Source organism: Triticum aestivum, chromosome 3A (assembly GCF_018294505.1).
Source record: "Triticum aestivum cultivar Chinese Spring chromosome 3A, IWGSC CS RefSeq v2.1, whole genome shotgun sequence".
NCBI lineage: Eukaryota > Viridiplantae > Streptophyta > Magnoliopsida > Poales > Poaceae > Triticum > Triticum aestivum.
In genome coordinates, this window is record NC_057800.1 from 102361002 (window position 1) to 102373402 (window position 12401).

General features: G+C 45.9%; 1 long non-coding RNA gene across 1 annotated transcript; it reads left to right on the plus strand.

Moving 5' to 3' along the window:
• Window positions 1-3524: 3524 nt before the first annotated feature.
• LOC123058035 (uncharacterized) lies at window positions 3525-6446 on the plus strand. Its single transcript, XR_006427046.1, has 5 exons — window positions 3525-4540; window positions 5360-5539; window positions 5631-5922; window positions 6026-6131; window positions 6265-6446. It is a non-coding gene; the product is annotated as an uncharacterized lncRNA (long non-coding RNA).
• Window positions 6447-12401: the final 5955 nt, after the last annotated feature.

The following is a 12401-nucleotide window of genomic DNA, read 5'->3' on the forward strand; positions in this document are numbered from 1 at the left end:
ACAGAGTGCTTTCATCAAGAGGCGTAGTATCCATGACAACTTCATGTGCGTCCGGAACTTTGCCAGGAGATTACATAAGTGCAAGACCCCTGCTCTACTCTTCAAGCTGGACATAAGAAAGGCCTTTGACTCTGTTAAGTGGGAATACTTTTTGGATCTCCTCCAGCGCATGGGGTTCCCGGACAAGTTCCGGGCTTGGATTGCCGCGCTGCTTTCCTCGTCTTCATCCTGCATTCTCTTAAATGGGATCCCCGGCCCCCCATTAAGCACGGTGCCGGGTTTCGGCGGGGGGGGGGGGGGCATTTCCCCATTACTTTTTGTCATCGCGATTGATCCACTGCACAAGATTCTGGATTTGGCAACCCGGAAAGGCCTCCTTCACAAGATTCATGGGCGAGGGCCCATGGTGAGAACCTCCCTATATGCGAATGATGCCGCCGTTTTTTTGGCCCCCATCAAAACGGGCATCGACAACCTTGCGTCCATCTTGAGAGGCGTTGGGGACGTCACTGGCCTTTGCACCAACTTTCAGAAAAGCTTTGTCGTGCCAATCAGATGCAATCATCTTAACCTTGGGCAAATTCTTCAGACCATGCCGGCAACTCGTGCTACCTTCTCGGTGAAATATCTAGGCTTGCCACTCTCAGTCTGGCAACTGAGGAAGGTGGATTTCCAATACCTTGAGGACAAGGCGGCTGGCAAGTTGGTCACGTGGGACGGCCAAAACGTCACCACTATTGGTCGCACGGCACTCGTCAAGTCGGTCATCTCCTCTCAAGCCATATACTCTCTCACGCCTCTCATTGTTCCGCCAAGCACGCTCAATAGCCTCAATAAGTTGGAGAGGGCTTTCCTGTGGTCCGGAGCGGACAAGACAACAGGAGCCAAATGCAAAGTGAACTGGAAAATGGTTTGTAGGCCAAAGGAGTATGGGGGTCTAGGGGTACTCAACACGGAAAAGTTTGCGCGTGCTCTACGCCTTTGATGGTTGTGGTACGAATGGAAGGCTACCCACAAGCCTTGGGTGGGTTTTGGTAACCCTTGCACTGATGAGGACCTCGAGTTTTTCTACGCCTCTAGAATCATCACTGTTGGTGACGGCGCAAAGACACCGTTCTGGGACTCTCCTTGGCTGCTTGGGCGGAAGCCCAAGGATATTGCGCCGTTAATCTTTGAGGCCTCAAGGAGAAAAAATTGAAGGGTGCGGGAGGCTCTCAAAGGAAATGCTTGGATTCTCAAAATCAATCCCAACTCCGTTCTCATCGTTGGTCACATTCTTGAATTCTTCACTCTTTGGATGCTTGTCCATGACTTTCGCCTTGATGAGCAAGTCGAAGATGATATCACTTGGAAGCACGCGAATGATGGGATATACTCGGCGGCCACCGCGTATAAGGCTCAGTTCCTTGGGTTGATTCTTTCACCCATGGATCACATGGTTTGGAAGGCTTGCCCCCCCCCCCCCCCCCCAAGGTTAAATTCTTCGCTTGGCTAGCTATACAAGACCGTATTTGGACCGCCGATCGGTTGGAGAGACGTGGTTGGACAAACTGTGGGCTTTGCCAACTATGTAAGAGAGAGCAAGAAACAGGGCCACACCTCTTCTTCAAGTGTCGGTACACGTTGAGGCTTTGGAGAGCTATCATCGAGAAGCTTGGGCTACATCACGTCAACACCTCCGAGTGGCATCTTGATGATTCCGTCAACGCGTGGTGGGACAAACGGACCGATAACCGCAACCCAAACCGGCATGCCATGACCTCCCTCACCATGCTCATCTCATGGACCATTTAGAACGAGCGGAATGCTAGAGTATTTCACCAAAAATTTGCACCACCACCTGTTCTCCTTGGATCCATTCTTGAAGAAGCAAAGCTATGGGTTACTGCCGGTGCAAAAAAACTTGGGACTGTAATTTTTTGGGAGTAGTTGTCATGCCGTTCTGCGTGGGGTGTTATGTAAAACTCTAAACTCTATTTTCTTCTTATTTAATAGATGAGGCAAATTATGCCTCCGTTTCGAAAAAAAGAAAATGAGTTCTGGTGCCGCGGAGTCACGTCGTTGGTACCAGCAGTTAACCCAAGATGCTCCAACCAGAGTATCTGTAACTGTATTTTTTTTAAAAAAAATCGCGGGAAATCTGTAACTGTATAGTAGGACCGAGAAAGCTTATCGGGCCTGTCTATCATGCGACAGTATAGGAGTTGGCCATGGCAACGATATGAAAAAAAAAATGAAACTCCATGGGCACTAGCACCAACGGTTTTATTGATATAGAAGAAGCATCCCTCATGAGAATTCCAGAAATTCGTCCCCGACGTGGATCGAACTCTGGTCGTTAGGTTTACAATCATGCGCCCCCAACCACTGGGCTATGCCCACGTCCTCGCCATGGCAACGATATGAGTAACCGTACCGGCGGCCGGTCGGTCCGGGACGACCGGGGAGTCAGTCGCCGCGCCGAAACCCGACGGAGCGGTCGATCGCCCGGTCAGCCTCAAATAATTTGCTGCCAAGAAGATACGGCCGTCCATTGTTCGGTCTATTATATGTGCAGCCGCAGCTGCTGCGCACATGCAATGACCACGACCCAACGGCTGTAGCTGTGGGTATATAGGAGCCTACTGTAGTAGTGCTAGCTCGTACGTACGTATAGTTTCGCTGAAGCCCGCGCGTTTAATCCACAGGGGTCGTCTTCTTGGCTCTCTCCCAAAGCACGAGAAGACAATGCCGGACTGTCTTGTAGCGGGAGGGAGGCCGCACGTCGTCGTCATGGCGCGGCGGCACTCTCGTCTCGTCTCGCGCGCCGGGAGACTCGTGGGAGAAGGAGAACGATCATACAATATCCGCAAGATCGAGACAGGTACAGAGAACAGCAAGGCAAGAGCTGGACATCACGTACTTCCACCCCTTGACGCTCTTGGGGTGGCCGGTCGACGAGCTGCATCCCTGTGAAGGCAGCGCGGGCACGCAGCTGCACCGGCATGCATGCATCAGCCACCTCTGCCTTTTTCGACCTCTGTTGGGATCCTGCCTGCGGATCGCACGGCGTCAGAGATTCAGAACGCGCTCATCACCTGTCACGTCTCGCTCGCTACAACCAACCAAACGCCCCTCGGGTCCCTGGCTGTACAGTTTATAATCGAGCGTCGTGCTTGATTCCAGCATCCATGCCTCTGTGCGCCCGTAACGCCGGTAACAGTGCATGCTTGGGCTTGGCTGAGTGTTCAGACTTTAGAGTGCCGGTACCCACAAGCCCACAACAGTCATTAGATAAGCCGTACTCCTACTAATTGGCTGCACCAAAGAAGAAGATAGGTTTCACTTGTGACGTGTTCGATTGCCGGCATGAAAATTAAGCAGGCCCGCGAGGGAAGAAATTGTTTGGTTGCCCGGATTCACAGTTTGACCTGCATTGCACGATGTCTAAAGCACCTCAAAATCAGACACGCTAGAAAATGGCCGAATCAGCAATTTTTAGAGACCCAGACTCGGCTGAAGCAGGGGAGAGGAACACGGCGCGGAGCTCATGCAATTATGAAGATGGCACGAGCTCGCGTGCATCATCAAAAAGTCGGCGGGAGGATTTTGGGTTACCTCCGCCGATTCGGTCGCCCTATATAGCCGCCTTCACCTCACCGTCTTAACTCCCACCATCATTCTCCCCCCTTTCAAGCTTTCCCTCCAACGTGGATTAGCACCGTCTAGCAGGTAAACAGTGCTTCTTCTCTGCGGCCGGTAGTCCACGACGGCGATGACTTGCATGTCCTCCTCTTTTCCGACCTGTTCTGTGTCTCCCTCGAGCTGCGTGATGGCATATGTGAGTTCAATCATCCTGCTTCTAAGTACCTGTTCTAGTTAAATCTGAGAGCATGTGATAGAGTTTGATCCGTGACCATCTTGTAGCATTGTACATTGCCGATCTATAAGAATGTGACCATCATCTTGTAGTATTGTACACTGACCATCTTGTGCCATCATGCGTATACGGACGGACGAGCACATGACGGGTCATGTCAATGGCCGCAGCTCAGTTGATCAGCCGTTCCCGGTTAGAAACCGAATAATAATAAGTGAGTTCTGGTACCGCAAAGTCACGTCGTTGGTAGCAGCAGTTAACCCCAACACAACCACTTTTTTACCGGAGGCGGGATGTACCGGAGCCGCATCCGCCGTTGGCGTTGTTTGCGATTCGTGCCTTCCGATGGCCCACATGTTTGTATATTAGCGTATTCATCTGCCCGAGCCGCTGTATTGCCCATTACGTCCTATCATTGGTTGGCCCTACTTTATATTTAGCTCCTTGTTTTTACCCCCCTCAGTTCTCACCCACCCCCCGCGACCCTATCTTCTTCTTCCATCGGCGTCCATGATTCATCCGTCGCCATCTCCTCCGTCGCCGGGCCGCGTTCTTAGCGGCTGAACTGGTTGATTTCTTCCCCGCCGCCTCCGCCGCCGGGGCCGCGTTCTTGGCGGCTCACCACTCGCATTTCTTCCCCTCCGACTGACCGACTTCCGCCGCCCTCATTAGTTCGTCAAGGTTAGATTTCCATCTTCATTTACTCATACTTCTAGCTGCATTCTGTTGTTTATTTTTGTTAGATATGTCTAAACCTACATTCTTTAGTTCATAAATTCTTCAGATCTCTAACCCTCGATCCCCATGTAACTTGAAAATGCGGGAGCTCATTAGTAATCAGATTTCAATTATTTTTGTAATAGGGTACAGAAACTATATCTGTTCCTTCCACTGAAATGGCTATTCTACATGATTTCCGTTTGTATAGAGTGCAACTTGTTATTGAAATATGTTCCATACATTGCTTAAGCACACAGTGCTAATTGTTATTGAAATAGGTTCCCTAGATCCCCATGTAACTAGAAAATGCGGGAGCTCATTAGTAATCAGATTTCAATTATTTTTTAATAGGGTACAGAAACTATATCTGTTCCTGCTACTGAAATGGCTATTCTACATGATTTCAATTTGTATACAGTGCAAACTGTTATTGAAATATTTCCATACATTTCTTAAGCATACAGTGCTAATTGTTATTGAAATATGTTCCCTTGTATTCTTAAGTACAGAGTGCAAATTGTGATTGAAATAAGATGCCTCATAATTCGTACTAAGGGTACACTTTGTGTTCTGAAATGTTACATATAGTGTTGAAATTATGATAAACTGCATACTAAACTGCCACATCCGTACGTAACCTTCGGGTTTCAAATGTCCACAGGTTATAAGTACATTCAGATCAAAAAAAAATGTTCAAGTTACTGATAACTGTCTTTTCTCTTTACAAAATTATTAATTCTACCTTAGCTGGTTCTTAATTTGGATCTATTAATTTCACAGATGACTAATTCTGCACGCCGTCGCCGGAAATCTCCAACCTTTCATACAACTAACTCTGATGAAAGTTGTAGTGTGGACATGAGTGATAGTGACGGCTCGTCTCAATCAAAATCAACCAGGAATAGCCGTAGAAGATCTCCCAAGAAACTTAAGAGAGAAGCTACCGCCCAAGTTAAGCAGGTATTTACTTACTACACTCCATGTTTGCCTTGCTTTAAAAGATAAGTATTGATGGCAGCACTAACCTTCCGCTTCCTGAACATGCATGTAGATCATCAACTGGAAATGTGATCCAAACAAGATAAGCGCCATTATGAAAGTCCTTTGTCAAGGAAAAGTTCTGCTTGTGTTTCATGGAAGTCATTCTTTGCGCCTACTTAGCTCCAACGACTGGTTACCAAATTAATAGAAGTTACCTGCTAGGAGCTTTGAAGGACTTGAGCGACATACCTCGTATGAATTGGTGTCGTTTTGCTGCTGAGTACCTTATCAAGGCAATTCGTGAGTCAAGGGAAAACAAAGTGCACAACCTGAATGTCGGAGGATGCATTCATATTCTACATGTAAGATAAACCTTTAAAAAATTCACATACTATGCTTCCAGTACACAGTCCACATCACTGGTGTACTAATAAATCCTATTTCTATTTTGTCTACTTGTTACAGCTCATATATGTGGACCTACTTAAATCAGATTTAGTAACAATACCAGAGGGTTGCCCAAGGATTAAATATGTGGGTTCAGCGGTACTGGAACAAATCGATCATACTGGTAAAAAGAAGACACAAGACCATTGCAAGTTGTTTGATAGCTTACTAGTATACAAATCAAGTACTTATTAATATTATTCATTTCACCAATTTCAATTAACTGCTGAACTGAATCTTCATGTATTGCATTGAAGGACGATGAAAAGTTAGCAATGTTCCCAACTGAGGAAGACCATAATGATGATCTTGATGATAACGACAAATCTACACATTCCACCCCACCAGTAACAGCTAATATAAGTACTGTACCTTGCCAGGAGAAACAAAGAATTCCTCCACAGGTAGTACAAGCTTCAAGAAAGCGTCCGTCACATCAATCTACAGATGAGGTGATTTCTAAAATCTGTGTTACAGTTGCTCTGTATTTTTCATTGATATCTTCATGATTTATTCTCAATAGCTAATATAAGTACTGTACCTTGCCAGGAGAAACAAAGAATTTCTCCACAGATAGTACAAGCTTCAAGAAAGCGTTCGTCACATCAATCTACAGATGAGGTGATTTCTAAAATCTGTGTTACAGTTGCTCTTTATTTTTCATTGATATCTTCATGAATTATTCTCTGCCCAACTTGTAGAATTTGATCAAACGGATAAAGAAGCTTGAAGACAAGTACACAGCCGAACGACAAAAGTTGATAACTGTGTCTGAACGCAAGCTTCAAAACAAACTGCAACAGCTTCAAATTAAGAAAACCAAGGAAATGGCAGCCTTGGTCCAGTCAGAGATTGATAAGGCTATGTTACCGATGATTGATGATGAACGTCCAGGAAGTTCTCTGCATAATGATGATGCAACTTTGACGAAAGGAACTCTAGGAACACAAAGTCCATGTCTCCAATATAGATGAAGCTGTTCTGATTTCTTCCAAGTCTGCTCAATGTGTTCAAGAAATTAGCACTCAAGTTCATGTCATCCCACAGTTGAGAGCCGGAACACCTTCATCTCCAACATTCATTAATGAAACTTTAGAAATTTGTACTCATGAATCAGAACCAGCAACCAAGGTGGTGAACATTGAAGGTGTCGAAGATGACAACTTCCATCCTGCTTCGCCAATGCTTGGTCAGATTACTCAGTACGAGCCTTCTTCAAAAGAATTGACTACCACGGATCTCATTGTTGAGGCTGAAGTTGCTGCTTCTAAAGTTCCATTGGTGGAAAGCATTTGCACTTTGAAAAATCTACAGTCTGACACAAATGAATGTTCTGCAACAACAACCATAGACGGAAAAGAGACTTCTGTTGCCAATGTTCTTCCGGCGTCAAATATATGTGCTTCAACACATCAGCCAGAATTAATCTCTGCAGTCATCATTCCCACAAGCACATTTATCCTTCCCAACAATGCTACTGACCAAGTCCAGTCACCTCATGTTCAAACTGAGAAAAACAACATGCCAAGTGAAGATTCATCAATCATGAAGATTGTTTGTTCTGATGTTCAACCGGATAGTTCTTCTCTTGCACCTGTTACTACTACTATCAATGGGCCTGGACATGGCAACCCAGTGGATCAGCCAGAGAGTAATGCATTTGCTGTTCAACATGCAAAACATGATTCAACAAAAAATGTTTTGCATGAAGTACGTAATGCGTTACTACTGCAGATAGTGTTGATGTAATTGCAGATAGTGCCTTCATTGCTCCAAAATCAACAAAATCTTCATCTGAAATTGTTGTTTCTGATGCACATGAAGCTACAAAGAATGACTGTTTCTCTCTCAATCAAGCCTCAGATGTTGTTCAAGTACAACATACAGAGAAGACGACACTTGAAGATGAAATTCAGAACCAATCTAATGATCAATTGGTAAATCTTGATGCCAGCAAAAATGATATTCAATCGAAGAAAGATATTGAAATTGCTGATACTGATTCCACTTCAAAAGATGTTCCAAATATTTCTTCACCACCTTTATCCATACAAATAGTTGGTGATGTATCAATTATGTCAGTAAGTCAGATGACCAGGGAATATGATAGGATGAATGTACCAGCAGCTGCTACAATTCAGACTACTCAACATAATGTTGCATCTACGCTAAAGGAAATCTCAAGAATTGAAGTTACGCACAACCTTATTCATCCTCATCCTATTGTTTTGGAAACTTCAGTTTAGCCTGACAACACCTCCTCCACTTTGGATGTTCTGCAGATAGAACATTTAAAGTTACCTCCTGATATGCCCAAACCAAGCAATATACCATCATATATCACTTTGCAAATTGGTCAAACCTCTCCAAAGGAATCCTCAGCAATGCAAGATTCTAATCAAAAAATACTAGACAAATGTGTGGAAATGATTCTTGGTATGACACTGAATCCAGCACCTACCAATGATAACAACGAATCACTAAGTCTTGCTATCAATGAAGTGCTCAGTGAAAACTTAGAACAAACTCTTGCATTAGCAGAAATACAGACTCAGTGCACTGCAGGAGACATAGAATCATCATCTTGTCAGTATACACAAGAAGAGGTTGCAAACGTTGCCCAAATGGATACAACTAGGAAAAAACAAGATGAATCCCGAGACCATCCTTCAGACAATTCCGTTGCAGAAGTAAGTTCTAAGCGCACCGAAGATGATGATATCTCTAAAGTGGGCAAGGAAGATTCAGACTCTCATACTTCTCATTTAACTCATAGTAAGTTAATAAAACAAGTAAATGCATTTATATTTTACATGAATTACTATAGAATTAATGATCTGACTTATAAATATTGAAATATCAGGACACAGCTTCAGAGATATAGAGATAGTTCACATAGTCGAGGTGTAACACCCCGGATGTAACTTTCCCAATTTGTACTCCAACTCTTGCCGTTTCCGGCGTTAAGTTAATTTATTTCCTCGGGTTCGGGTTTTTGTCTCCGTGTGTTGTTGTCGTTGTCATGCATCTCATATCATGTCATCATGTGCATTTCATTTGCATACATGTTCATCTCATGCATTCGAGCATTTTCCCCGTTGTCCGTTTTGCATTCCGGCGCTTTGTTCTCCTCCGGTGGTCATTTCTAGCTTTCTTTCGTGTGTGGGGATTTAACATTTCTGGATTGGACCGAGACTTGTCAAGCGGCCTTCGTTTACTACTGGTAGACCGCCTGTCAAGTTTCGTATCATTTGGACTTCGTTTGATACTCCAACGGTTAACCGAGGGACCGAAAAGGCCTCGTGTGTGTTGCAGCCCAACACCCCTCCATTTTGGCCCAAAACCCACCTTAACCTGCTCCATCATCTAGATCGTTCGATCACAATCGCGTGGCCAAAAACCGCACCTCATTTGGACTCTCCTAGCTCCCTCTACCTCTATTTAAAGTCCCCTCTCGAAATTCGCGGATCTTCCCCTTCCTCTAACCCTAAAAATCCACCCCGCGCCGCGCCGGACACGTCTGTGCCGGCCGGACACCGTCCACCGCCCGCCCGCACCAGTGGCAAGCTGGCACATGGCGCGCCGCCGCCGCCGCCGCCGAGGCCCGCGAGGCCCAGCCGGGGCCCCCGCGGCCCGTAGCCGCCTCCGATCCTCCACGGCCCACATCGCCCGCCTCCTCTCACCCGAGGGCGCCGCCACCCTCCTCGCGTCTGGCCACCCGAGGCCATCGGCGCCGCCGCCCGCCGCCGCCGCCGCCGTCCGCCGCCTCGCGCCGCGCCCCCGCGGATCTCCGCCGCCGCCGCGCAAGCCGCCGCCTCCGCCGCCTCCTCCGACACCGTCCCCACCGCCGGTGAACAGTGCGCTGCCGCCTCGGTTCGCGTGCCACCGAAACCCTAGATCTGAGAGAGGTTGTTTTTTCACCAAGTCCCCGGATTTTCTAGTCCATATGCTCCTGTTCATAGCCTTGTATCTCCGCATCCGTAACTCCGTTTTTGGCATATAACATATCAAAATGTTCATCTCAGAGAGTACATCATTTCATTCCATTGCATCATTTTCATTTGAGTTCATCTTGATGCCCTAAATGTTGTTAGAAGAGGGCTACTTGAGATAATTGTCAGATCTGCTACTCCATTTAGGTTTTTGTCATTTTTGCCATGATTATTGTGTGCATGCTATGCCCATGAGTTCTACATATGTTTTGTTAAGGGTTTTGTCATCTTTCCAGAGGTGCAACCCATGTATTTTTGTGATGTGTGTGGTGACTTGCACAAGCTTGCAAAGTGGTGCACTTGTTAATTATGTTTTCAGGGACTTAGCAATTCCACTAAGTGTTTGATCTGTTTATCTCATATGCTCATATGTTCATGTTGTTTCCTAGTGATCCGTGCCTCTTTTGAGGATGATCAGTAAGGATGTTTTGTTAATATTGTAGTGCTCTATCCATCCATATCTTTTTTTGCAATTATGGAGCACCCTAGCTTGAGTCAATCAAGCTCTACTTTTGCTACTTTGTGAATCTGGGCAGATTGTCAACTTGTTTGCAATTTTGCCGATGATGTTGTAGTTGATCCGTGCATGCTATGCTATTGTTCTTGCCATGTCTAGCTTGCATTTTGTGTATTCTTGACGGGTGTATTCTTAGATTTCCATGACTTACACCGTAGTGAGTGCATCGAGCTCGTAAACATGCCTACTTGAGTTATGTTTCAGCATGTGCCAGTTTTCACTAAGTCTGAAAACTGATTATGTTTTTGCTATGGTCACATGCTTGCAATTGTATTTTCTGATCCCTTTTGGCTCAAGGTCACTAAGGGACTTTTGTTAAGCTCTTTGAGTATCTCCATTCCATGCTTTACTTTGCCATGTTCAGGTCCTGTAGCATGTAGTTTTGTTGCTCCGAAGAGTGCTACCTGATCTGAAATTCCAGACAAGTGTTAATTTCACTAAGTCTGAGATCTGTTTGCCATATGCATTTTTGCCATGCTTGTTTGAACCTGTTATTGGATGAATTGGCCGTAGCTCAGTGCTAGACTTTTGTTAAGCATCTTGAATGCATCCCTGCCATGTATTTTGTTGCCATGTTTGGGTGCTGTAGCATGTTCATCTCATTTCATTTAGATGGCTACTTGCTGTAAATCGCAGACCGGTGTCATATTTGAATCGCTTGCCATTTCCAAACCGTAACTCTGATTCCGGCGTTCTTTATATCGTTTTCAAGCAATTTCATCTCATCTTTCCAGTGGCACACTTGGATTCCCAAGTTGAGGCCAGGTTCATGCATTTCCTGTCATATCTTGCATATGCATCCCGCATCGCATCCCGCATAGCATATCATCATCGCATCATCTTGTTTGATCCATGCACGTGGTTGATTGTGTCCTTGTTGCTTGTTTGTCTTGTTTGGGTAGAGCCGGGAGACGACTTCGCTAACGAGGAGCCCGTTGAGTTTGCTTTCGAGGATCCAGTCAACTCTAACAACTGTGCAGGCAAAATAATCATACCCTCGAAATCACTACTATCTTTGCTATGCTAGATTGCTCGCTCTTTTGCTATGCCAATGCTACGATGCCTACCATTTGCTTTCAAGCCTTCCAAATTGCCATGTAAAACCTCTAACCCACCATGTCCTAGCAAACCGTTGATTGGCTATGTTACCACTTTGCTCAGCCCCTCTTATAGCGTTGCTAGTTGCAGGTGAAGATTGGAGGCCGTTCCTTGTTGGAACATTTATTTACTTGTTGGGATATCATTATATTGCCATGTTATCTTAATGCATCTATATACTTGGTAAAGGGTGGAAGGCTCGGCCTCTCGCCTAGTGTTTTGTTCCACTCTTGCCGCCCTAGTTTTCCGTCATATCGGTGCTATGTTCCCGGATTTTGCGTTCCTTACGCGGTTGGGTTATAATGGGAACCCCTTGATAGTTCGCCTTGATTAAAGCTTTTCCAGCAATGCCCAACCTTGGTTTTACCATTTGCCACCTAGCCTCTTTTCCCCTTGGGTTTCCGGAGCCCGAGGGTCATCTTATTTTAACCCCCCCCCCGGGCCAGTGCTCCTCTGAGTGTTGGTCCGAACTGAGCTGCCTGCAGGGCCACCTCGGGGAAACTCGAGGGTTGGTTTTACTCGTAGCTAGTCTCATCTGAGTGTGCCCTGAGAACGAGATATGTGCAGCTCCTATCGGGATTTGTCGGCACATTCGGGCGGTGTTGCTGGTCTTGTTTTAACCTGTCGAAGTGTCTTGAAGAACCGAGATACCGAGTCTGATCGGAACGTCTTGGGAGGAGGTCTATTCCTTTGTTGACCGTGAGAGCTTGTCATGGGCTAAGTTGGGACTCCCCTGCAGGGATTTGAACTTTCGAAAGCCGTGCCCGCGGTTATGGGCAGATGGGAA